This window comes from Leucopleurus acutus (genome assembly GCF_964270905.1).
Source record: "Leucopleurus acutus genome assembly, chromosome: 11".
Classification (NCBI taxonomy): domain Eukaryota; kingdom Metazoa; phylum Chordata; class Mammalia; order Artiodactyla; family Delphinidae; genus Leucopleurus; species Leucopleurus acutus.
In genome coordinates, this window is record NC_139152.1 from 56,689,666 (window position 1) to 56,703,697 (window position 14,032).

The 14,032-nt window shown below is 37.9% G+C and overlaps 1 pseudogene across 1 annotated transcript; it reads right to left on the reverse strand.

The window, feature by feature from the left end:
- Positions 1-6,112: 6,112 nt before the first annotated feature.
- Positions 6,113-10,052, reverse strand: LOC309968899 (E3 ubiquitin-protein ligase MARCHF6-like; annotated as a pseudogene). The gene has a single exon. The product of its transcript is annotated as an E3 ubiquitin-protein ligase MARCHF6-like (transcript).
- Between the last annotated feature and the right edge of the window lie 3,980 nt (positions 10,053-14,032).

Here is a 14,032-nt window from a genome sequence, read left to right on the forward strand (position 1 = left end):
CTGAAGGATTATAGTAATTAAAAATAGGACTTTCCCTGATTAAATCTATATAATTTTAACTTTTTTTGTGCATCCCACTAATATTCATTTGTGACCTCAGCCATTCATGTGAATTTTACCCATGAGATTTTTTTGAGTGCCTGCTATGTGTTAAATCTCTCTACATATTTTGTTTTGTTGTTAGATATCTCTTACTATTTTAAAACTTCTCCAGGACAAGAGTTACATTTTCTTACATTCTTTGGTAATTCTGTACTGTGCAATGCGATGACTGCTTTGTTATGGTGGGTAGATACTTAGAGCTTATTTGCTCATTTGGCCATTTAACAGATGGTATCCTCAGCCTCTACAACTCAGGGCTTCCTTTGTTGTAGAGGCTGAGGATACCAAGTCCAATAAGAACCTGCCTTCAAGTTGGTTAGACTTTGATAGGAGATTCAGAAAATAAATCAGAGTACCATGTGTCATTCATAGTTTGAAGTTATCTTTGAGAGGTCCACAGCTCTACCTCTGATAGAGAAGATTTTTTTACTCACTCTGAAGAATGGAAACTAACATTTGTAAAGTGTCTAAAGGTTTCTATATCAATTTATACTCCTAAATCCTTCAACATGAGCATGCCATCCATTTTAAACATGAGGAAACTTAGAGAAGTTGCATAATTTGTTGAAAGTCATTTAGATAATAAGTTGTAAAGGTGGGATTCTAACTTAGTGTTCTTTCTTTTATACCAGGGTTTCTTAACTTTAGCACTATTGACATTTTGGGCCAGGTTATTCTTTGTTGTGGGGGACTGTCCTATGCATTATAGGATGTTCAGCAGTATTCCTGGCTGAACTCCGGGCCAGGAGTAGGGTAAAGAAAGGAGGCATCTGGAGCACAAAATTTAAGGAATCACTCACTCTCAGGATCTTTTAAGTGCTGACTCAGCATTTAATCCTCACAACATTTGAGAAAGTTCTCCCATACCAGCCTGTTGATTCTAGGTTTTCATTCAGTATTCTCTGGTAAGGACGTGAGGACTAAATGGCATTTAGATGTTCCTTGGGAGGTGAAGAGCAGTGATGAGCTGGGGCTTTTTGCCTAATTTGTCTCTCTCATCCCAGAACATATACTCTTGGGCAAAAATGACTAATAAGAAATGGCATTCATAAGTGCTAAGTAAACACCTTCTAAGTAGTACAGAGCTTAGAATCTTTAGGTGATATGTTACAGAACAAAGAAACTAGTTGCTTCAAACTAATGAAAACTTAGAGCAAAAATTGTACATTGAATACACTCAGTCTAATTAATTTGGTCCTGGTGGTCTAGCACTTACCTGCTGGTATTGATTTTATACTGTTAGAAATTGTGTTAATTATTTTCTCATGCCTCTGCTTCAGTATAAGTATATTCTTGTTGTATGGATACATCCATTAATACCTTTTGATTAACTGGACTGTAGCTTGCACGTAAACAATCTTGGTAGTTTGTGTAGTTCTCTAGAATGGAGTCTTTCAAAACTGAAGGTTGTAATAAAAACTTGAATTTTAGGAGAACTGAGCAATAGTGCCTAACAGAATTATTAATAGTATCTAGATTTGGAGTCTTAAGTAGTTAGTTTTAACTTATATTTAACTTTCTGTTAAGCATGACTATTTGACCCATGATAATACTATTTTTTTCTTTTCTGTTTCTTTTTTGTCTGCGTTGGGTCTTTGTTGCTGTGCATGGGCTCTCTCTAGTTGCAGCAAGCGGGAGCTACTCTTCGTTGCGGTGCACGGGCTTCTCATTGCGGTGGCTTCTCTTGTTGCGGAGCACGGGCTGTAGGTGCATGGGCCTAAGTAGTTGTGGCACACAGGCTCAGTAGATGTGCTGTGCGGGCTCTAGAGCGCAGGCTCAGTAGTTGTGGCACATGGGCTTATTCGCTCCGTGGCATGTGGGATCTTCCCGGACCAGGGCTTGAACCTGTATCCCCTGCATTGGCAGGCGGATTCTTAACCACTGTGCCACCAGGGAAGCCCATCTTTTCTTTTTATATTGGTAAGACTGGGGCTAGATTACAGAAGTCCTTAAAAAGCTGGTAGAGTAGGCAGCTCTTGCTATTGGCTTGGCCAGAAAGTTTGTTCAGGTTTTTTGGTGCAAGGTTAGGAACTTTTTGGCCAGCGCAGTATTATAGGCAATAGAGAGCCATTAAAAATTGTCTCTTATTTCTAGACCCAAATTTAAAGGGCTTATGTGGTTAGTTCAGGCCCACTTGGATAATTCCCCGTCATAAGTCAACTTTCTTAAAGTTAACCTAATCATGGGAGTGAAATCCCATCATATTTGCAGTCCCAAGGATTATGCAGGGTAATACACCAGGGAGCAGGGATCTTGGGTCTTTGAATTCTGCCTACCGCCGACAGTCCTCATTGTATAGCTGACAGTAAGTATTGCAGTTGCCTCTGTTGTGTCAGTCCTCCTTAATACATTTATCAGTGGCCACAGATGGTGAGCTTCTGCAGCAGTGGTAATAGATTTCCCTTTTGGCTCCTAAGAGGAGTTTGGGCAGATGTAGTTAGCAGGAAGTAGCCAAGTGGTGGAGCAGTGTCTCTACATTTTCCTTTTCAGTGCTAGGAGGGAGTTGGGTAATGGTGGCTCAGATGCATTATATCAGTCATGAGCAATGTATCCCATAAGTTTTAACTTATATTTTAAAATACACAGGTAGTCTAGTTACATCTCAACAAGAATACCACTTAAAAAACTTGTAGTGGAGCATAAAAGTTATTAGACATGGAGCTACGTTTCTGCCAATAACTCGACATTTTGAGGACAGATAGCATCCCTATTCCAATTTGAGATTGGGTACAAAAATATCCTAAGGCTGAGAATAGGCATAGTAAATTGCACCAACAAAAACCCTTTGTGAATTTACAGTGGAGGAAAAGTCTTCATTGAGTGTGCATGGAAAAATGTGATATAAACTCTTCATGCTTTAGTATAGTAGGTGGGACCTCATATTTTATATTAATTACTCTATATAATTAATTTTCAATGCAGATTCCAAAAGTGTTTTTGCACATGAGTTACTTACCTTTTTTTTTTCCTGTTATCTTCATCTTTGGTTACTTAGAATCCTCCTCCCCCTTCTGTTCCAGAAGTGTTGCATTAGTTTTTCTTCTCTTATTTTTATCTTCATATTTACTTTGATTAATGCTTTTACTTTAACCTTAAAATTTCTCCTAGTGCTTTAAAAAAAATTATGAGACAGTAACGTTATCTTCAGATGTCTCTTATTTTCACTCTAGCACTGTTTGAGTTGGCCTTTAAGACATGCTTATTTTGCATAAGTTTCTCTTCATGGAGAAGAGTCACTTTATAGCATTAACATTTCTAGGAATTGTTTCAAAATTTAGTTTATTGTCTTAATGTTAATAAGACTTCCAGAAGTCTGTTTTTTGTCCTATCTCCCCAAAGAATATATTTGATTTTGTTGTTTTACTTGGGTTCTGTAGCATTTGGTTTGATCCCAGATATTTCAAAAAATTATAATTAACTTTTAGTCTTCTTTCTAGTTTATCCAGTAATTTAGAATAGTACTGCAAATACAATTATGCTGATAAGTTGGGAAAGTACTGATATGTATTCTTCAGTGGAAATAATTTTAATAAGATATTAATACTGTTAACTACTAAATATATTTAAGGAGATTGCTTAATAAATGTTAATACTGTATTCAGCTACTAGATAAAACTTTGTGGTGGAAGCAGTAAAACATTGTATGAGTTAATTTTTGGTAAGTTATAGAAATTTGTATAGCCTTTTATACAGTCACCAGTGAAATGTAACTGAAGTTAATTAGTGTCTAACCCTGACTATTAGAGTATACAATTTTGATGGTCAAATATTTAACTAGTGTGATCTATAATCATTGAAACAAACTAATAATACATAAAAGTCGATGTTGTATGTGTGTATGAACTGATGCATTTTCAGAGAATTAAAAATAATAGATTCCTGAATGGCTAATAAAGTACTTTAGTGATTGTTACTATTCATTATTGATTTTCTGAATATTATTGATAAAACACTGATCCCAATTTCTGTTTTACTCTTGATATCCACTACAATTATTTCCTTGGTGATAGGCTTGTATAATTAAATGTTAATCTAAGGCATAATCAAAGATGTGTGCTAAAGATCACATAACATATCCAAAGGTAAGTAGAAATAGTGATCCATCTACAAATACGTGGCTGCTTAGTGAAGTGGTTTAAGAGCCATGGATATTATCAAAGACTCTACTGAGCTGGACATGGCAGGCTGAATTGTTAAGTGAAAGAGGTCATTCAACTAAGAAATGGTTAAATGGCAGAGCTGGGCTTAAGACCCTGATCCTGCACTTCAGGTACATTGCTTTTGTACTGTGCCACAGCTGCCTTAGAGGGCTGAAGGTAGCTTTCGGCTCTTTGTGCCTCCATTTAGAACTCCTTTTCCCTCCTCCTCTCGGTCACACATGAAAACACAGGAAAAAATATTGAAAGAAAACTTGGTTACACCCTTCTGTATACTGGATAAATTGGATCAATTAAGTTGTGGATCCTCATGGAAGGGGGAGGGAGCGCCTGGCTACTGCTCAGGGGTTTTAGATGGGAGTGTAATGGGAGAGCATGAGAGTGTTCTGTCTTTGGGTGTGGGAAAAGAGAAAGAAGTGAGAGAGGATGTAAGGAACCATGACTCTCAGGTGCTGGACCAATGAGTGTTTTTCAATTTGTGATGAATATTAATTTAGATTGGGGTACACTAGTGAACATAGTTACCATTTGTAGATGTACAAAAACTAATAGGATCTTACCAATTTAGAGAAGGAAAATTTTAGGTTAGGTGTAAAAAGTAATATAATTCCTGAGAAAGCTTATAATAAGTTTGTGACTAATAACTGTATGGCATAATGACTTGTGCATTCCATGATTGTGTTTATTTTGTAGTGTTTCATTTAGATATATTATTTTTCTTTGATTTTCCATCTCTATTTAGGTAGCGATCAGCATACAATCAAAATAATTTAGATAAAACAATGAAAAATTTCTATATATGAATTCCTTAGAACCGTGACTTTAGCTTTGAAATTTGTTGCTTGGGCAGTACCCTCCCATTAGAATGGCCTATTGGCTAAAGGAATAGTCCTGGAATAGTAACATATCTCAGTTTAGTGGGAAGGCCATGGTTCTGGCTGTAAAAGTTCTGTGGTCTTAACTGAGACCCATTTGGCCGTTGTATATTATAATAGCATACTTACTTTAAGATGGGCATCTTTTTTTATAGCATCCTAATGTTTTTGGTTATAGGAAATTGAGGTTGATAATGAAGTCCAGTGTAAAATACTTAATACATAAAATAGTGTATAGTGTAGTAATGCATAGATTATAGGACTGGGAATCAGAAAGTCTCAGCTGTCCTTATGTAGTTTATGTCCTTATGTAGTTTAAGTATACAGCAAAATTGAGAGAGAGAACAAGAGAGAGACAGGCAGAGACAGAGACATTGATCTTTCTCCTTTATTTCTTCAAATGTTTCTCTACTTCTTTGAGACCCAGTTCAATGCCTTCTTCCTCTCTCAAGGCAATTGTTATCTTCCTCTTCTCTAAATTTACCCTTTATATTTTGTAGTTTAGTACTTAGTCATTTAGTTTTTTATATTTTTGATGAATGTTTTCATGTCTTGGTCTTGGCAACCCCACCACACACACTTCTTACCTCTCCTCGTGCACTGCTAAATATCAAACTCTTTGAGTGCAGGAGTCTTGTCACATAGGAATTTCTCCGTCATGTTCTCTGACACGTGGGCACTCAGTGACAAATACTTAAGGTTTTCTTTGGTTGCTCTATCTCTGACTCTATTTCTTGTTTGATTATATGAGTGTGCAGTATAAACAGTATAACACATATGATTTTAATGCTCTTAAACCTTTGTGATAGTTATTTAAGTATTTGTAAATTTGTTATGTAGTTGATACATGAAAATGAACAACTATATGTTGTAGATCAGCATAGGCCATTAGTACTGCTGGAAAAACAAACCAAGGCTCATAGTTTTTATATGAAAAGAACTTTATTAATTAAAAAAAATTCAGTAGATTCTGATGTAGTTGCTCATGGTTTTAATTTTGTGCTTTGAAGTATTTTCTTTTTCTGGAATGAAGTTCTTGGTTGCGACTGTGTAGAAGAAGTATGTTAATTAGATTATATTTAGTTGGTGAATTTGTGCCCACAAGAATGTGACTTTTAAAAAGTTGTAAGTTGTGCTCGGTTTGGCAGCACATATACTAAAAAGTTGCAAGTTGTACAGTTCTTGCAGATAAGATTGTTTCCTGTTTTCTTTTGCATGTTTAGTACTTTTATATATTTTTCCATGAGTAGCCTTTCAGTTTGTCCATTTGTATCATTTGACACTCAGACTTAAATTTAAGTTCAGCTCTACCATCACTGGGGCTTACAAATGTTAGTCGTTTGAAATGTCAAAATTTGGATTTGATCCAAGAGTTACAAATAATATAAGCCTTTATATAAATACATCCAAATATATATTCTTAGGGGGAAAGGAATAAATAAAACACTGTGTTTATAGAGTGGTTTTAAACAGTTAGGCTTTAGAATTGCTATACGCCCAAAGTATTTCTCCAGTGAACTGCATACTGTATCAGTTCATGAATTGTGCTATAAGAAAGGTGTTTTTTTTTTTAAAGTGACAACTAGATTTAATAAATTAATATACGTTTTGTTTAAAGATGTACAGTGCACATTCTGTTTAATCCAGGGTTTTAGGGTATCCAGAAACTTCTGTTTACGCATATACAGACCTCAGACAGCAGTGATGTCAGAAGATGCAGGAAGGGCAGCAGAGCCTTGCACTGCTGCTCTCTGAATGCTGAGAACACAAGTCAAATACATTTAACTTAAAAATAATACTGAGAGATCACTGGGGAAAACCTCCGAAGAGAGAAGTCCACAAAAAAGGACACATAAAGGCAAGGGGAAGCTCAAGGTAGTTGATACAACTACTTTATTCTTGGGATGAATGTGGAGGTGGTGGAGACGTGCTTTGTTTGCCAGATTTCCATTCATAGTTCATGAGGCGTTGGCCCACAGGGTACCTGTCATTTTTAATATGTTCATAAAGGGACTTAAACTGGCAGACCTGGAAGGACAAGATTCCTGTCGATACCACGACTATCAGTAAAAGTGGAAAACCCCGCCAGTGGACCAAGTTTTGCATTTCCGCAGTTAACACCTAGTAAAGGAATGGTGCCGGATGTGATGATGTAAGGTACACGTTAGGAAAGCAAGAGCACAGAGATCACTGGCGCTGCCAGTTTCCGAATGATATAGTGAAGGTCAGTGTTCCGGATGCCATCTGCCTAAACCTGCTCAATTACAGTTTTAAACCACCACTGAGGATCCATCAGTGTTATACAGCTACAGATTCTCACATGCAGGATTCCAGGTGCCCAGTCCTGTGATAGGAAAAAAAGAGGAGTTTGATCCAAGGGAACCCTCAGGGGAGCAGCAATAACCAGCTCAAACAGGAGCCCCAGAAGAAGCAGGACGACTCCAGCCAGCAGCACTGCAACTATCGAAGTCTTCATTATCATGCAGGACTACCCTTTAACCTTCTGAAGATCATTCTGCATCCCTGTGGCATCCCTGTCGCCAGCACCGTCCCTGCCTTTATGGTTAGCCAGCAAACGTGGAAACCATAAGCAGCTGTGTAGAGCTCATGGATTTTGGCAGTCCCTGTCCAAAATGACATTAACCGACGGCTGGCAAATACTGGTAGAGTAAGGCAGATGAGCCTGGCCATCAGTAAGGTTCTTGCACGTGAAGAAAATCAACAAAAATATCCTGAGTGGAAAAATTAAAGGCCGACGGTAAGGCTGAAAGCCAGCAGGCCCTCCCTGCTGAAGTATGGCTTGGTGGGCTGCATACACACCTTCCCCCACCACAGGAATAGTGTTATTATTTCAAACAGGCTGGTTATTGTTCACTGGTTGGTTTGCACTGTTCTCATTTTCTTCCTGGTCTTCCACCAAATAGGAATGAAGATCCAGCAAGTTTCCAGCAGTAACGGTCCCTGCTCACACAAGCTCCTTCAGCCACTGCTGTGTGTGTCCCTGTTCAAGTAACACTGGTAAGATAACCTGAAGCAGAAGCAGCTCAAGGGACAGTTCACTCAGTGGAGCATCACTGCGGAGCGTGACGCTGTATGGAAGAAAATTAGGCAGCAGACTCTTAATTACACGAATAGGTAGACAAAGCACCAGGAGCACGATGGAGCCAAAGAGAACCACTGACAAAATAAATCTTGGGAGATGCTTATAAATAGTCAAGTGAATCATTTCTTGTACTGGATTTTTAGAAATCTGGATCATTCAGATTCCCTAGAAACCAAAATACACCAGGTTGAAGTACCTGTCTCAGTAACAGAATGGAGGCAAAGTAGAAAACAGACACCATTCCTACTAGTTAATGCAGAAACATGATCTTTCAGAGAAGCAACAGACATTTCCAGGGAACAGATACCCAGTCACCGGCCACAAATGAGAGGGAACACTTATTTCTACCACCACTAACAAAGAGACCTTTAACAACAATATAGCAGACTCCCAGCTAGTGACGAGACCTGTGAAATTTAACAAGAGTTGCCAAGCCATGATAAATTATCAGTGTTATTGCTAAAAGTACATACCCTACTATGGTTGTGATTAGGCCTTCAAAATGAGATGCTTGGAGGTGTTCTTCAAATCCCAAATGAACAAGGGAGAAATGACCAGTGTGGTCAGGGTAAAATGCAAAACCAAGAAAGAACGGTGTGTATAAAGACACCACCCAGATGACATGTTCTGGAAACACTAGTCATCCATCAAGTCCTAGCATTCTTCCCCATGTAAACTCTTTGTAGCTCTGTCCCATTCTAAAGCATTGCAGTTCATGTGACATCAGCTGCATTTTCCCCACCTGTGTTGTCTTCCTCCTTGTTCTCCTCCTCCTCCTGTTCCACCTGCTCATCCTGGGCATCAGGGTTTTCCGGCACCAGTGCGTTCTTGGCTGGTGGCTTAGCATGCTGGTCGGCGGCAACATTTTCAGCACCATTTCCTCCCGCTGGAGCCTCATTTTGGTGATGCCTGACAGCACTGAAGGGCAGAGCAGCAAGTAGCATGTTGACCTCAATACTACTGAAAATCCTAAGAATTACAGAAAGCTAACACAATAGTTTGGGGGAAAAAAAAGGCGTATACTCAGTTTAGACAATTTCAGATCGTTTTAACAATTTGACGATTTTCTGTTTTGCCTCTGTACATTTTTATTTATTTTAAAATTAAAGTGATATTTGTACATATGTAGTTTTAAAAATCAAATAATATTCAAGGCTTATAAAAATAGCAGGGCACCATCTCTTCTCATGTCCAATTCCCAGCCTTTAGGGGCAGTCAGTTTCAGTTCCTTCAGCTGTTCTGATGTGTCTTTATTTTTCTAAGTCAGTTCTGTTTTTTGTTGGCTTTTCATTTTAGACAGTAGCTACTCACTTTCCTTCTAAGAAAAATGAGGATTAGTCATCTTAATCTCTCTGCCGCCTGCAAACATTTATACATATTTCCCTTTCTCTCATCTTCCTTTTATAGGATATCAGGTTTGGGGGGTAAATTCTTTAGTATATAAATTATTATAACTATGCAAATATTTTTCACAGCCTTGTCACAAAATTCACTGTGATCGTATTTCCTTTCTTGTCCAACTTAATGTTTTCTGGAATAATTATCTGAGTTTGAAATTTTATGTACTTTGTGCCTATTAATTAATTTGCAATTCTCTGACAAGTATAAAATACAATATGGTTGGACACATCAGATAATCTGTCAGTTCCTTTTTCTTCTTGGAGACAGCCTTCTGCCTCCTATTTAGAATGCAGACTTTCAAATAATTCTCCTGTTTTTCTCTAATTATTTTGTCTTGCTTTCAGTGTTGACCTGTGTTCCAAAGATCAGGGTCTGTGGTACACCCTCTCCAGGGATGAGGAGAAGATTGGTTTTGGGGTGAGGCCACTTAAATGAACTTTCAACCACTCATCTCGTTTCCAGCCGCACCCTGCATTTTTGTGTTCATCATGCTACCAATACCTGAATCTCTTCAGCATGAGTCAGCTTGCTGCTTTTTTTTTTAATTGTGGTAATGTGGTAAAATATACATAACTCAAAATTTACCATTGTAACCATTTTAAAGTGTGCAGTTCAGTGGCATTAAGTGTATTTACATTGTTGTGTAACCATTACCACTGTCCGTCAATCTCCAGAACTTTTACATCATCCCTAACTGAAACTCTATACTTATTAAACAGTAACTGCTTATTTATCCCTGCCCCAGGCCACCATTATTCTACTTTCTGTGTTTATCAGCTTGATGACTTCTTCCGTTCAGGTTTAGGTTTCGGCTTTCTTGGTCTAGTTAGTTTAGTTACCTCTTTTTTTCCTAGCTTCCAAAATATTGTGCCTTCTCTTATTTGCTGTTGTCTTTCCCCATTCTCTTATCCTTATGGATTTTTTTTTTTGCGGTATGTGGGCCTCTCACTGTCGTGGCCTCTCCCGTTGCGGAGCGCAGGCTCCGGACGCGCAGGCTCAGCGACCATGGCTCACGGGCCCAGCCGCTCTGCGGCATGTGGGATCTTCCCGGACTGGGGCACGAAGCCGTGTCCCCTGCATCGGCAGGCGGACTCTCAACCGCTGCGCCACCAGGGAAGCCCCTTATGGATTTTATACTTCTAAAAATTCCTTTAACTTTTTAAGGTGAGGTTTCAGGAAGGGGTCAGGGCCAGTCATGATTAACCGAAGGTCTACTACTCCCCACCTCCATTCCTTATTATTAGTTTTAAAATTTAGGTTTTTCTAAATTAGAAATTTAAATGTAGGTATGTCAAACAAATAAAGGCAGTTTTGTAGCTATACTGGCTATAAAATTAAGCTGGATAGATAGTCCGCTTCTTATTGCTGGTTCCCATTGTGTTGACGGGGGGTTTGATCACTCAGACCTATTGCAGCCCCATACTCTTCCCCCAGCAAACCTAAGATGGTCCCGCAGTGCTGAGACATGTTTTGTGCTACTGCAGCAGTTTCACAGCAGTGACCCTTCTGTGGGGAGATAGACTGTTAGCTACAAATTTCTGTACAAGTCTGTTATTCAAGGTGTAGTTGAGGTATTTCCTCCTCTGTGCAGCTTCTCTGAGTGCCCTAGCCAGAGTTAATAACGCCTTCTGTGCCATAGCACTTGTAAAAATTCTGTTTTATTCTAGCGAGGTTAGATCTGTCTACACTAGATATCTATCTTATGATGGTCTGTCTCCACCTTTCTTAGACCTAGTATTTCTCAAGGTTAGGAGAATACTCCCAATTTTGATACAGTTTTTGATCCATAATAAATAATTATTTACCTAATGAGTAAATAATCCACCTGGATTGGTTGAATTTCCTATTTTCTGGAACACATACTCTCATTGTGTCCTGTGTCACCAATGTCCACGGAAAGCTGTTCAGTGCTTTTTGCTTGATGCTGTGAGTCAGTTCTGTGTAGTGATTAGAAGTGTGGCTGCCAGAATACCTAGGTTCAAAAAAACAAGCAAGTTTCTTTTTTTTCTGGCTGCACTCGCGTGGCACGCGGGATCTTAGTTTCCAACCAGGGATCGAACCTGTGTCGCTTGCAGTGGAAGCGCAGAGTCTAAACCACTGGACCGCCAGGGAAGTCCCAAAACAAGCAGGTTTCTAATCTCTCTCTGTTTCAGTTTCTTTACCTATAAAATAGAGAGATTAATAATCGTAATATCATGTAATGTCGTAAAGATTAAATTAATACGTCTAAAATGCTGGATCAGTGCCTGCTGATACAGTGTTTTGTAGTCAATCTTTTTCATCTTTATGGGGACATTGCCTGCTATGATATCATTAGAACTTGATGGAAATAGATGATATGCAAAATCAAAGTAAAATAGCAACTCTAGTTACTATTAAAATATTTAGCTCTGAATTTTCTATATGAACATGTTCTGAAATGATTTCCATGGACAACAGCAGATTAAGGCATATAGATAATAAACTGGGAGAACTAATGTCTTCAGTGTGTTATATACCTACTAAAATACTGTATTCTTTAAATGTGCTATAAAGTAACCAAACACATGGAAATATATTTTAAACACATGGAAATACATTGAATGGCAATGTTAACGTTCATGTTCTTCTCTCCCTAAGAAGAGTTTTATGCAGCCCACTAATGAATTCGATATGTGGCATAACTTTTGTCTTCTAATTTGGGAGCCTGCTCTGTTTATTTTTCTCTTCTCGAAGTCTCTGACTGTGTGCTAAGGGGAGAGAACCCTCCATTCATTCAGCAGTCATGAGACTTGCTCATGTGCCTAGGCATTGTGGGTAAGGGAGAATAAGGCACAGTTGTTTTTCTTAAGGAACCATAATCTCTTCATCAATTCAGTAATATTAAAATCAGATGTTCTGGCAGAATATATTCACACTGTTTGACCAGAATTCCATTTATAATATTTTATAAATGGAATAAAAATGTGCACAGAGATTTATGTACAAGGTGTTCATTAAAATACTAATTATAAAAGTAATAAAAAAGATAGGACTTTTGGTACATCCATTATATTTTCCAGACTTTCAATTAGAAACATGCTAATACTTAAATAATTAAACTTTTACTTAAAAAAAGTCTGTCCTGGTGGATTTACATGGGAGGATGGATAGAGGATTAGGTCAGTTGAATTGCCCGATCCATTAAAAGGAGTGGTAAAGTGCTCAGGTCCATGTTAGAGCTCCAGTACCACCACTAGTGTATGTATGACTCTGGCAAGTTGGTTGTTTAAAATTCTGTAAACCTCGGTGTTTTTCCTGTCTGTATAGTGGGTGTAATAGTAGTTTTGAAGTTTGTCGTGAGGACTAAATGAAACAGTGTATGTAACCTTAAAAATAAAACAAATAGTTCAGTAAATATTTGTGGCTTACTGTTATTGTTTTTCCTGACACTCCTTTCTCCTTAATAGTTTTTCTGAGTAACATTCTTCCAGTCAGTCTAAACAAGGAATGGCAATATTTTGCTTGGTCTGATAATTCCCATTGCTTTGTAATAGCCATCTAGAGGTTTTTGAGGCCTTTGCTAACCTCTACAGAGCTGTCACCTGTTACTTGCGTAGGCCAGTTTTGAAGAAGGGGAAATAGCAGTACATGTGCCTTGGGTTTGCCATTTTTGCTGTAAACCTTCTTTGTCTCTTTATACACATACTTATTCCCTGTTCTCTTCTGGGTATCATGTACTTTTTGTTCTTGCACTTTATTTTGATGGGGAGTCTGTTGGCTTCCTTTTTTTTTTTTTTTTTTTTTTAATGTTTTGGCTGTTAACGGTAGTTTCATAGCATAAGTTACTCTTCATAACAGGGTAGTCATCCAAAGCTAGCCTTAGTTCTTTTTTAGACCTGCTTCTCCTAGGCCTCTCATGAAACGTAAATATAGCTAGTTTGTTAGACTGACTTGGACATGCCTCATTTAAAGAAGAGTTTGATTTTTTGTGAACTTTTTCTTCTTACTCTCCTGAGTACAGAGCTCCTTCTGTGTTTAATATAATGTGACCAAATACAAAGGAACTTTTCCATGAGGGATTATGGTGTCTTTTTAGAGCAGGTAGATTATGACCAGAAAATTTTTTTTTGTTGTTGTTAAATGGCATAAATTTAAATACGTGGTGTTTAGTATAAGTTATGTTCCGACAGAATCCGGGAAATAACAGCCAATAAATTATGACTGGTGATTAATGGAATAGCCCTCAGCACTTAGGCAAAAATGATTTTACACACCTTGGGAGTTATGGATACTATGAAAAGTTTTTACATTTCTTGATGATTTTTTCTACATTGATAAGTCCAGGGTATTTATAAATTATCGTAAGTCAGAACTTTATATTGAAAAGAGTATTAACAGTTGAGTTTTGAAATTACTTGCCTTGGATTTAGTAC